General features: G+C 40.8%; 1 protein-coding gene across 2 annotated transcripts in view; it reads left to right on the top strand.

The window, feature by feature from the left end:
• macrod2 (mono-ADP ribosylhydrolase 2) overlaps positions 1–14,342 on the top strand; it is a 410,263-nt gene that overhangs the window by 104,320 nt on the left and 291,601 nt on the right. The window lies entirely within an intron of this gene.

Genomic DNA, 14,342 nt, shown 5'->3' on the forward strand with positions numbered 1-14,342 from the left:
TGGTGCAGTCCTAATGGTTTGTGTATATCACACTATCGCACAGCATCTATTACATTACTATGTGTAGCTCGGTGGGCCTGCACTGTGTTCTAGCTAGCAGCTAGGATCCTACTTCATCCTGCATCAGATCTCATTAAAGATGGAAGTGAAGATTAAACCACATCCTCTTTTGCACACTGCAGCACTGGGCAGGAGGCATCCACTTTCCCTCTACCATAAATAAGACTGAACAGTCAGTTTCTGCAGTGGCAAAATAATACTTATTGGCTTCACCAGTGAAAGGTTTACATCATCAAACAAGCTGACAGATGGCCTGGACCCCATTATCAGGACTTTCCTGTAGCAACCTAGGAATACAGGAGATTTTTCAGGAAGACGGAGTGTGACTCATAGTGGGATATAAGCTTTAGGTGGGAATTATATAAAAAAAAGCTTTTCCAGAGGTATCATGCATATTGCACCTCCTCTCTAAATCACACTGTCCTGAGCCTTAATAACATTTTTTGCTGTCTGTTGCCTTATGTTTACATGAATGGGTCTTTTTTCAGTCAAAAATGAATATAATGGTAACCAAGCCCGCCTTGCTGATTTATAAAGTATGCGACTTTGCTGTGAGACACAGACTTCTATAAGTTTGTGAGGCAGTGTTCCTCTGAGTGGGTCTGAAGCCATGTTCCTTTTGTGTCTCTGTGCAGCAGAAGGAGAGATAAGCCAATTAACTACTTTGGGTAGAAACTGTAGTCCAGCTTCATAAATGATGGATGCTGCGAGAGCTAGCACTGGTCCTTTACTGGTGGCTCCACAGTAATTAGAACTTCCATTAATGATCACAAAGTCCTTCTTCTTTGAAGTGGTGCCTTAATCTAGACAGTGTCACATTCTTTCAGCATATTCGGGGAGTAAACTCAAAGACGCTAATCTGATGCCAAATCTGAATTTAGCAGTGTGACGCTTATTATGCTGTGGAGGGATGCCTCCATCTTGGCATTTAATTAAAAAGACTGAAAGAATCGGGCTCTGCTTTCAATAATCTTGTCAGGTTTCGTTAATATTTTGTGGTTTCTGTTTGTACCCACATTCTGCATGTACAATGTGGTATCCATGCATAGTAATGGCATTTTTGGCTTAATCATCTGCTTAACTTTTTTTCTGATCGTTAACTGGTGACAACTGTGATATTGTGGGACAAATAAAAACTCTCTGATCTACACCACTTTAGTCAAACTTACTCTACCTGTGCAGCTGCCGATTTCATTTAGGTCATTCATCCATCTCACCCTCCTAACTGAATTGCATTTTAATCATGTATGCTTTCAGCCATCTGTGCCTTCAGTTTTTCTCTCTTCTCCACAATGCACTCACATTTACTATTTGGAGACACACGGACAGGAGCCTTTTTGCTCACTGACTGGAGTGCATCATGGTTGAGGTAACCTTGGAATACAGATAAATCTCTGCCTCTAATAGAGGTCACACAGACATTTCCATCCTTCACGTTTCCGAAAGAGACTTTTTCAAACAAATGTTTCACAATTAGATTGTATTTGTCAAACATGTGGCTGACTGACCTGTGAGATCTTTCAAGCAATTTGTCATGTTTGCCTCTTGCCCTCAGAGCTGGTAAACATACCATAGGCAACCCAAGAAGTCCTATGTATTTGTGTGTTGGGACTCGGGACCTGTCCCTACTCATACTCCTTGATTGGTCGGTGACAGGAAAGACTAGCTGAGGTTAATTCTGGAAAAAGGATATATCACAGCATTGTGGCACCCAATGCATTTCAAATGATGTGTCCTTGGGATGCAAGGTTACTGCTGAGTCCTTCTCTCACTACGAACAGCCTGTGTAACTATAGGTATTATTGAATGGGCCTGACAGTGAAAAGGTCTTGTTGACTTGTGCAGAGTGTGTGGTTACACAGAAGGTCTGTCTGCCCTCTGACATTGTTGTTGGGAGGAATTTTCCAAAGTTCATTTCTGTGTAGTGATTCACCTCATTAAGACTTCCACTGCAATAGCTTTCATGTCGCCCTATAACAACTTGCAGAGCAGCATTCTCTGAGACGTTTGCTTGCTTTTGGCTTCTGTGGCCACATATAATACTGGAGAATGACTGAGTTGTGCACTAGTTACTGGCAAAATCCTTCTAATATCCACAATCAAATCTGTTTAATGCTTTATTTTTCACTTCCTTCGAGCTGTTGTAAGGCTTTACCTGCCTGATTTGTCTCTGCCTTTTTGATCTTACAATCTTAAAAAGAGTATGTTGAGTCACTGGATAACACAATTACATGTTACAATAGTCTTTTTTTGGTAAGTTGTTCAGCAAACTTGGCACAGAGTTATTTTCTGTAACACAGGAGAATTAATCTTCTGCTTCTGTCAGTTTCCTTCCTTCCATTTTTGGCCTCCCAATCTGAATTAGAAACAAAACCTGCTCACCTCCCCCAGCTTTTATTTTATCACTTCTTGTTTGAATTTAAGCAATATTCTTTTATGAGCTGTCTGCTGATGTCATTTCATCCATGCATGCCTTTTTTCAGGCCAAATTCAGGTTTTGTCCATTTCCAGACTCCCAATTGCCAGAGAATTTTATTAGCCTGGTGTGAAGATGATGCAGGATTCAGATTGTTTTACACAAAGATCTATGTGTTCAGGAAATGTTCAGTCAAGACCATTAAAGTTGAGTGTTAATAGTAGATCATTCATGATGTCATGCTGCATATCTGGCACTTTCCCATCTATCACACAAAGTGCTAGGAGAAGGAACTATAAAGAGTATCAAGTTAAAGTAATGTGTGAGAGGAGCCTCTCCCTGTGTTTTGTTCTTCTTTTAACATCCAGCTCTGCAGTCTGTCGTAGTTGGTGTCTGTTTGTGTGCTTTTCTTCATCATGTGTAAAAGCCACATAAGTTGGCTCTGCTGCAGTGACAGGCCTCTCACAACGTATCTAGTGTGTTAGTGTGATTTAGTGTTTGATTGGTGTTTTGAAGCTGACTAAGTGAAGCAGCCCTGGTCACCGTCCCACCTCCTATTGTAGAGCCTCTGACACAGGAACATCAAAGCTGACAGCCGCATGTAAAACTGGACTCGTCTGGCTACAAGTAACACAGAGATTTGCTTCCCACCATTATCCATATTCTTTGGCTGGTCACCTTTAACAGTACTTGTGAACTGTTGCGTCTGTGCTCTTTGAGAAGGACACATTGAGGATCTTTACTGGACCTTCCTGACAAAACTATCGCCATGTGTTTGTCACTTGGGGAAACAAGAGACTTTCAAAGCTCCAACGCCAGTTAGCCTACTTTATTTTCTTTTTTTATACTTTTAATTAAAAAAATTAAAACAAGAACAAAGAATACGAGATCATCATGGGTGTTAATTTATTGTACACAGTTATCGTGTGTTGTATCATCAGAGCTCCGAGAACCTTGGGGTTAAATAACCCAACATTAAGATGGCTACATTGAGTGTAGAGGGGTTCAAAGATGAAATAAAGATCTTGGATGTAAGCCAATTAATGGCTGCACTTAAGTTACCCTGCAATTTCTTCTTTCTTCTTTAGTTTCTTTTTTAACTGTAGTCAGTCAATCCCCTGGTTAAGATAACTATTTCAGGCACAGCTGTCCATTATTTAGTTTGATTGGTTATATGAGCTATTCTCCTGTGTGTATGGAAGGTACCTACATTACCCAGTGAAAATGATTAGCATTTAGCCATGCCCTTAAAACACAGATGTTTGAGGAGTTTGGCAAATATGTTCAATACATGGTTTTGATGATTCAGGCTCATGTGAATAAAAGGAGGCTTCATATTACCCGTAGAGAATCAAAGGTTTTATGAAGCCAAACCAAGTTTAAGTATCATTAAATGGTAGTCAAAGGATAAGTTCAGACTCAATGTATCAGCCAGCCTGGCAGGGTATTTTCAGACCAGTGAGAAGTAGTGTAAATCTGATTTGACAAGACTGATGGATTGAATCACTTCAGTTGACATAAACTGAATGAGTCTTCAAGCAGAACATCAAGACCCACAGAGGAAAGAAATCCTGAAAGATAGAATATTTAACTCTACTTTGCTCTTCATTTCACCAATTTGATGTTTTATTCAGCTCGGATTTATTTGGTGACACTGCCAAAAGGAAAACACTCTGTCTGACTGTATAATTCTCATGGTGTCAGCACTGTGCTTTACTATTTCATAGGGTGTGTATGTGTGTGTGTTTTTTAATCTCCTCGAATAAGCAATTGAAACAGGTTGTCTTTTTGTGTTGTCGTAACAAAAGGCTGCAGATACCAGTGAGCAGGAGATTATCCGTGGGGATTTTGTGTGAATGTGTTTGTAGGAGAAAAAAAACAGATGTTGTTTGATGATACACTGAAGTGAACATTGTGTGATCCATATGTGATACAAAAGATAGAAGCTCAAAACACTCAAAACAATATTACACTACTTTTGTTGCAGACCATGACATGTCTGTAAGCTATCCACAAGTTTCCGAACGTCATCTATGGGCAAACCCGAAAGCCGGTTTTGCCGGTTTGGTGGAATTGTACGGTTACGTTTCCATGGTTTTCAGTTGTTGTCATAGTTGCGGTAAACGCATGGATCTACTAACGCTGGCTTTTAACACGGATGTCAATTTGTGTGATATCCACTGTTAAAAGCTGGTGTGATGATCCATGCGTTTTACAGATTTTCATTGAAAAAATAAAAAAATAAAAATCCATGCATTTACCGCGACTACTGAAACCATGGAAACGTAAACATAAAATTCCACCGGAAGAGCAAAACCGGCAAAACAGGCTTACGTTTTTGACGTTCGGAAAAAGGTGGATAATACCAATGTTGGGAACTATGAGGGGAATATGTGAAAATTGCATATTGCTTCTAGTGTTGTTGTTAATATGCTATCTCACAGATATTGTGTAATAGAAAATAATAGCAAAACAGTGTATTCAGTCCACTGTTCAGGAAATCAATAATAACATCTCCAACTTACATTCAAAAATCTGTTTGTAGAGCTGGGCTTTTTCTTGCAGATGTTGAGCCTGACAAAATGGACTGCAATTTGGGACAACTGTGACTTAGTGATGGCACAATGGAAAATGTCTTTGAGGTGCAAAACTGTTTTATTTCCATTACAAAGTATGGGAAATAAATAACCATCTCAGAGTAAATACCTCCCATTATGATCAAACCATTACAACTGTCTCTATTAATATTAATACAGGGATGATTATTTATGAGATCATCTCTCATCTAAGAAGGATTGGCCTATCTTTGTGAGAGCTTTCATCATGCACTTCAGTAGACTGGACTGACGTGTCTTCATTTAGACTCGACTTAATTTAGGAGCAGTTTCTACAAGTGCTGCGTATTTAGGCTCAAAAATGTCTTATATTTTTGCGTTAAGATGTAGAACCTGACTATATGCAGTGTCAGTTATCAGTTTCTCTCTGTTACACACCATGAGATTGTTATTTGTCACTGTGCATTACTGAATCGATGGATCTTCACAAATTGCCTGGATTAACATTGGTATGTTCAGCAGATAGAAATGTCCATACAAGCCCCGAGAAGTATAGAAGTCTAAACCATTTTGATAAACTGTCTCCTTTAATTAACACACAACCCATTTTCCTCGGCACGCTCAATAAGCAGAAAAAGAGGTGCCTTTGTGGACATGTTTTCTCACCATGGTAACATGCATAATGTGGTGTTTATCCTGGATGTATGATTGAGTGGCAGGCTGCTGTTGCTGCTGTAGGAGGATGAATGTGTGACATAAATGTAGTACTGTTGGAGCCAGCTAGGGCTCACTTCACACATCACCTCAACACTTAGACCACTGTGATCAAATAGACGCTGGTGGGAATGGATTCTCTTAAGTGCCGGTTAAGTGCATTTTGCTAAGGAAGTAAGAGAAGTTAAAATACATTTAGTGGTTAAAAAAGACAATGCACTCTTCTTTAATGCAATGTTCTGCACTTAAACCATATGGACTCTAACCTCTAAAAGTGTGTTATAACTTGACCTGACTATCAAGGGCAAGAACCTCATTTCCAGACTTCTATTTTCTGCGAAGAGAAAGCAGTGATATGTAAAAAGAAAGTTGATTCAGAAACCACACTTCAGTTGCTGAGGATCTCCAATTTAATGCTGGCCTGGCTCTTCCATCTGGAGAAATCCCAGCCATGTTATTTTGGATATAGTGAGGGGAACCGTCTGGCCGCCTGGCGGGTACCTAGCTGGGAGAAGTGGACTGTGAAGGCCCTGAGGAGCCATGCAAGTCTTTAGCATACCAACAGGCCTGATCAGCAGTAAGGAAGAGGCTACATTATTAACACAGGCTGATAAATCCAGAAATGAGACTGGATAAATCGGTAATATGCAGCTGCTGGCCCAAATCCTGCCAGTGCGCTGCAGTGACACTGGGCCCTGTGAAGTTCAAAAACCTATTTCTTCTCAACCAGAAAATGACGGTGTCCCTTCAAAGTTGGCATAGACAGTTGGCAGAGAGTTTGTGAAGATCAGTTGAAATATCTTGGTGTCTTATATAACATGGTACATATTAACAGTTTGCAGATGACCTATTTCATCTCAACCAGAAAATTACTCTGCTTATCAGTTGAAACATCTCCCTGTTATGTAACATTGTGCATATTAAAACTGCATTTTGTCATGTGAACAAAGCTTTGATATAAATTAATCATCAGCAGTTACCCACTGCAAAAGTCTTATGTGTTTTTAGTGATCAGTAGGATCGCCTAAGGCCTGTGCGGGGCAACGAGGTGTGCTCATTGTGTGGCAACAATGAAATGTGTGACAATATGATAATGTAAAAAGTTACATTTTTCACTAACTGACATAATTTGTGTACTTTAATCTGAGTATCTGTGTGAAATATTTTGTGGCACTAGACACTTCAATATTTCCAATACACTTTGATATTATGATTTAGAATGTGAGGGAATTCCCTGCAGGGCTCTCAAAATCACTGCCTCATTGATAACATGTGGAGCTCAGTTTCATATTTCTAAAGTCTCTAAATTCAGTCTTTCTGAGGCTGAAATGTAATGGACCAAATGAATAATCTTATGTTTTTTTAATGTTTTTTTAAAAATGTTTTCTGTGAATGACTGCTGTTTCTCACAAGCTGGTATTTTTGTGTTGTTTTTCCCACCACATTTGTTAATAAAAAGTGGGAAAGGATTGAAACATCTTCATTAACAACCCTGCTCTCTCTGCTGCCCCCCTGCCTGGTGCCTTCAGAGACCTTGCAGTGTGTCTTTCTTCTTGATGTTAGTAGGCTGTGTCTTCGCTGTTGAAAACAATTATTAAGTAACACATAATTCATTAGAAAGTTGTTTTCTCTGTCTAACTTTGGTGGCATTGACTTTCCCTTGGTGTCAACTTCAGAAGAAATACAAACTCTCGCTTTGCAGAGCCCACCTACAGCTTTATTTTCTTGTGATTTCTCCAAGCTGCCTTCTTAGGATTGGGGGTTGAGCAGATGCAGGTAGATGTATATTTATGAGGGGGATGTGTATTTCAGGGAGAAACAGTGTTGTGAAAGGTGACCTTGTTAGATAAAAGGAGGGCTCGGAAGCCAAATGATGAAAGAGAATGGGATCATCCTGGGCTCATTAATGTGGATTTGAAGGTCAGGTAATTATAACAATAGATGTGTGGGCTGGCTTTGGCATCTGGTATTGTTGCTTTGTTATGAGGGTGACAAGTCTGTGGAGGAAAGGGATTAATCACTGTGACACCAGCCTGTTGTCACATTGATACATTCAGACATCAACACTACGGCTGTAGTTCTTTTTAAAGAAGCTGCAAAAACAACATAATTTCAACCATCAACAGCATAAGTCAAGTACCGTTAAAAACATGAATAGGTGTAAGGAGCCACACACAGTTCCTTGATATTTAATGAGTAATTCAAAGTGAAATGGCACCAAAATAGAATTCACTTTTTTCTCATTGCTTTGATTTTAATCGGTGATACCTTGATTTCTGACAGTCCCTGCAAAGCTCGACTCAAATGCTGCTTCACAAAACAACAAATCAACATGGTTGCATTTGTCTGCCATCAGTGGTAACACAGAAACCATTGTCTTCAGCAGTGACAGTAACCAAGGAATCACAGCCCTTGACTGAATCTTTGAGCTCTGTGGTGAGCTTTGAACTGAAAATACAGAGCAGCTGAAAGTTCAACCCATCATGTAACTTAATAGAACTTTTGTTTGTGCTGGATGCTGACAATGTCAATAGAGATGAGACCTGCTTTATCAAATCAATTCAAACAACAACCAAATGAATGGGAAGAAAGCTTTACAACAAGTTTACAAAGCAAAAACACCCCTGCAAATTACCGTAAACAGAGGTGGATGACTGGAGGAATAAGACTTGCAGTACACTCTAAATTACATTTGATATGTTCTGCTGTCAGACAGAGTGTAGCTCAATCTACAAGTTTTCCTGTAACAGCAGAAACAAAACAACTTGCAAGTTCATGAAAACAAGGGGTAAAAATAGATGAAAAACTTTACAATTTCCACATTTTCCACACGTTTGTTATACATGCAGCCTAGATTATTAGAACCAGACAATGTGACTTAACAAAAATATGACAACTGAAAGTCAATCATGTCAAAGTGACAGTGTGTCTTAGGAGGCGGTGAACGAGGCTGTGAAACTCCATCTGCTCAACCTGATACACACACTAGACACTAAAGCTAAATGGAGTGCTTCTATTCGGTTGCACACTCGCCGTTCTTCCATTGCTGAAACGCCAAATTTGATTAGTTTGCAGGAGACCTGAAGATTTATGTTGCCATGCTTTCTTTTAATTTGATGCAAAAGCTCCATATGTAACTGGAAACTTCAATCATTTCAAGGAAACACTGTGACATGTCAATATTGAGATAATGCTGCTTCTAGTGTGGGACGCAGCCACAGTTGCATCTTTTTGACACCACTTCATTTTATTCTACATGAACATGAAGCATGAGCTAAGGGAAACAGGCTTTAGGCTTTCTTTTCTATGTGAATCTGCAGCTGGGATTGTGCCACCTCTACCACAAGTTTGTCTGGCTCAGTTAGGCTCCTCGGGGACCACTAGAAGCTATAAAGAACAAAAATGCCAACCAGTATTATCAGGGAAGGCAGCATGTGTGGTGTGGCATGCATTTTTAATGCGCCACAAATAAGAAATACCACTGTTGCCTCCCCTCTCTTGTCCCACAACCGGTGGCTCGTTTAAGTTTTATTTCTATTTGTGCGAATTTCGGCAGCTACTAAAAAGAAAAGAGCCTTCACTGTTAAAGGTTAGAACAGCCACAATTTAACAGAGCTCCACAGACATGAGATTGGTTGGTCCAGATATCAAATCCTCGTCTGAATATTTCCAGTGTTGTTGGTGAGTTCAATGTTGAGTTGTGTTTGTGCGCATGTCAATATACGTGCAAGTGTGTGTCTGTGTGTGAGAGCGTGTACGTACACAAGAACTAGCAACGCTTGTTAGGAAGGCTGTTGAAGTGGAAAAGCGTCTGTGTGTAAAGCAGCACATTATTCCACTCAAAAAGAATTGCCAACGTCTCTTCCTCCACTGACTCTTTGAACATGGACATTCAGAACTGACATGTTAGAAATCAAAACACTACGCAGAGGAACATCTAATCACCATCTAAGTGTCAAACATGTCTTGAAAAGACTGTCGTTTTGTTTCCCTCAACTATTGTCTTCATTATTTCAGGCCTTCCATTTGCAGTTCATTGTGCAGTAGATGCTAATTTGTGCCACTCAAATTAGCTGTGAGTTTTAATTAAAGCAGAATAATAGACGGGGGTGGGGGGGTGGGGGTGTGACTTACAAAGAGCAGCTCTGGTGACCTAGTTTGTGCGTTTATTTGGGACAGTTTGTATGTGTAGTCGCATTTGCTTGAATCAGAATTCCATTATTGTGGACAGGTAAGACACGCTTGAAAAGCGCTGGTGATATGGAGCACCGTACAGCTGCTATACAACAGAGCAGTTGGTCCCCATCACAGTTAAATTGACTCGGGTATATTTACTGAAAATCCTGCTAAAATGCCTCTAAGATTTGTCGAAACAGATAGGCTTGGTAGCATTATATAGCAGTGGCAGCTCTGGCTGATTTGAAAAATTGCGACAAGATTTCTTTTTTACACAGCAACCTATCTATTTGGAATAGAGCAGGCAACCTGAACCATAAAACTTTTTTATTAGTTTCTGTGCCACCCCTTTTATTCCAGAGTCGCAGTGAAGCACGGTATTAACCTTTGAGCTTATAGAGAAACATGTCCGCTAAGGATAAAGTTAGTGTGTACTCAGAGGAGCGTATTTAAAGGGGCTCAGTTGAGGTGGCGGGGACAAGGAGGGAGACAGTGGATCCGTTTACTGTCTTGAGGTTTTGTGGTCGTGCTCTAGCACATTTAACTGCATGATCTTGGGCTCTGCTGACGACACCAAACACGCAACCCACATCCATGCCTCGCTGCCTTCTGCATGCTCAGGCCGCACACAGTGAAGTGTACACAAGCCACCTTTATGAATGCTCTGCAAATAAATGGTCACAGTGAGACAAGGGGCTGGTTTCATCACTCCTATCCACTGTGTTTGTGTCTGTGCTGGCTTCTTGACGCAGTGCCACGATTCATAAACTGCGGCTGTCACACTCTCTGGCAACGGTTTTGTTATCAATATTTTCTGGCTGTGCAAATACGTGGTAGTGGCACCGCTGCATTGTCATTGGCTGAGGGATATATGAGGTTGCTGTGGAGGGGGGTTAAGAGTTCAAAGGGCAGGCAGGAAGTGGGTGTTCTGGCGGTGACAGTGCAGGCATGTGTTTGATGGGCCAGCCTAATGCCGTGGACCAGCAGTTCCTAATGACCTGCCATCTCTGGGCCGTCTGGGGAGCCCTTCCACTGAGATTTATGACCCATGTTGTGGTTACTATTGGGACGACTCTCAGCAGCACTCCTGACAAACTCCAAGTCATAGCCTGCTCCTTTTGGGTTTCTCTTTCCTCTCATTAACTGGGTCATTGGCAAACCTTCAAGGCTCATCTTTACTACTACAAGAAATATTCTCCTTCTCTGAAATATAAAAACTCAAAGCTCACTGCAGTGTTTTGTCTTAAGTGATAGGATCCTTGTAGTTGTTTTCAAGGTGTAGATGTAGTCTATTCTGCCCTAAAAAAATGTAAAAGAATGATTCATGAAATCCTCTCGAGGTCACAAGCTGGCAGACATTAGAACGAGGATGGTAAAGTCAAAAATCCATTAAACACATATTCAGAGAGACAACTCCACATGTAGGCACTCAGCCACTGTCGAAGAAAAAAGATAATGGTGTTCTGATAATACTAATTGTTGGCTCTCCTACTGTTACCCTAAAGGCACAAATGTGTTGATCCACCGCAAGATAGCCAGACTGAGCACAGGGCAGTCACAAACAGCAAGCAGAGCTAGTTTATAATTAATACACACACTATAAAATATACATCACTCAGGATAATTTAAGCACTTTTCAGCCAAAGACCTAGTGACTAACCTCAGAACCTTTGGTAACAGGAGTGGAGAGCTGCTGCTGCTGTACGTTTGCTCCTCCAGCAGCTGCTTCTTATTTGTCTCACGCTTTAAGACAGATTGTTAAAAGTAAGTCCCCAGACATTTTTGGATTTAATGTCTTCCATGATATGAATCTCTGTGGGTTGAGCTCAGTGACTCTGTAGGTTACAGATATTTTGTGTGCATAAGCAGCACAGTGTGCCTAAAGATAAACTGCCAAAACATGTGTCATGACAGTCTGATCATTAAAAGAGAGGATGAAGGGAGAGGGGAAATGAAAAGACATAAAGCAGAGTTTTTACCCATCCCCAGCTCCATATTTATCAGAGGCATCACCGAGATGAGATGGCTGTCGAACGCTCTTCATCTCCCAGTGGGCTATTGCCGTGATCACACCAAGTCACATGTGGTTAGAAAGCATCCAACATCTCAACCTACAGACTACTCTGTTCACCACCACCACCCCACCTTACACACTCGTACTGAAGAGTAGACTGATTAGCAACCACATCTCCAATCTCTGATTAGATGTGGAGTAAATGAAGCGCCCCCCTCAGGTATACATTTCCATAATGTCAGGTAATTAAACCCCAGTGTTTTAATAGCTCAGGAATAGGAAGACTCCCCAGGAGAGTAGACAATGATGATCGACTTTACTGAAAACTAGCATATTAGCTTGCTTTGAACTGGCACCGAAAGTAGTGCTTTCATTCAATTGATAATAGATAAATGACAACAATATGCACAACAAAAATATGGTTGGGCATATCTTTAACTGCATGTGCCTATTTGCTTTCAAATCAAATCTGCCTGTGGTAAAAAAATATATATATATATATTCCACTGCATTTTTCCATGGTTTTAGAATATGAGCAGGAACCTGTTTATCAAAGCCTCTTCTGGAGAAGCTGCACATTTGAGTTGTGTGCTTGCTGTTGATAGCTGACAGATTTCAGAGCTAAACAAAGGCAGGGAGAGCAGGAGCATCTTTTTCATCACAGAAAAACCTGGAGAGATGCTATTGTAAACATGACATTGGAGTGTCAGTACACCCCTGTTTGAGTTTCTCTTTTTTGTGTGCGCATGTTATGCTCATACTGTATGTGCGTACACATACACACGTGCATAACAAAAGCCCTTTGATGAAACAAATGCTGCAGCGGGAAAGCTGTCTTTGTCCCTGTGCCCACTCATATGTGTGGTGCTTAAATGAGAACAATACAAAAAGCCATAATGGTGCCACAGAAAGGTGTGGAAAAACTGAGTGAACTCCAAAAGGTCCCCGTCTACACGTAATCAGGCAAAAATAATAACAGCCACAGGACTGTGGTGTGATTGGAGAGCTCTCTGTGATGCTGCACGCTCACCGTTTGTTTCTTGTGCACCGAAATGTTCTAGAGAAATAATAAGCTTTTAACAGGGACAGTGCTCACTGCTAATGATAGCCAGTGCTGTTGCCGGAACTGAAGATCATTAAAGGCGTGTTGCAGTGTATGATTCCTCCAATGCCCTCTGTATGAACTACACTTCAAACACATAGGGTACCTACTTTCAGTTATACTGAAATTAACAGCTGTATTTTAAATCCCCTCTAATCGCTTTCCTCTTATGTGCAATGGATGTCACTAACTGTCAGAACAAAATGAAAATTGTTTCATTTTTAATCATGTGTCCTCCACTGAGAGGAGTAGTTTGACGTTACCTTCTGCTGAACTATAAACTATGCTTAACGTTGGAGATACACATAAACTTTACAGTGTTAAGTGATAGTACATGAAGAGTGTTTGTGAACTGCAGTGCTTTTGAAAAGTATTCAGAGTCCTTTGTGTGTTGCACATTTTGTTATGTTGCAGCCTTGTATGCAAACAGCCTGTACCTCAGTCCAAATGTGAAAACATAATTGAAATATTACATTGACATAAGTATTCGGGCACTTGATTAAGAGATGTTTCTACATCTTGACTGGGGACAATCCGGGTATTCATTGGGTATGATTTAGAAAGGCACACAGTTGTCTATTTAAGGTGTCACACCTGCCATGACATATCAAAGTGAAATCCAAACCATGAGGTCAAAGGAGCTGCCTGCATAGCACAGAGACAGGACTGTACCGAGGCTCAGATTTGGAAACGTGTTCACAGGAGCAAAACGGCCTCTATTATTCTTTAATGGAACAAATTTGGATCACTGACAACTCTCAACCATCTGAACTGAGCAATTGGAAAGAGGGGCTTTTTAGTAAAGCGGGTGACCAAGAACCTGATGGCTGAGCTCCAGAAATCCTGTGTAGAGATGGGAGAAGAATCCATGACAACCTTTACTGCAACACTTCAACAATCTTGCAAATGTTTATGTAGCCTTCATCAGATCAGAGCCTCTACGGAGCACTGTCTCTGAGCTCTACAGCAGCTCCTTTGACCTCGTGGCTTTTAGTTTTTGCTCTGATTTGCATTGTCAACTATGAGACTGTGTGCTGTGTGCCTGTCCAAATCATGTTGAATCAATTGAATTCTCCTATCACGGTGTAGAAGTATCACAGTAAACTGTCTCAAAGCTGACAGCAGAATAGCAGCGAGCTAGACTTCACTCTCAGGGTGTTCTACATAGCTTTGTCACATGTGAGAATGGAGCCTCACTTTTTAAAGATCACAAGCTTTGCACTTTGGAGCTTCTCTCAGATCATGTCCACTGGTTTGTGTGACATGTTTCCATTTAAAAACACAACCAGACCCCACAGAGGCACG

Source organism: Trachurus trachurus, assembly GCF_905171665.1.
Source record: "Trachurus trachurus genome assembly, chromosome: 15".
In the NCBI taxonomy this organism is placed as follows: Eukaryota; Metazoa; Chordata; class Actinopteri; order Carangiformes; family Carangidae; genus Trachurus; species Trachurus trachurus.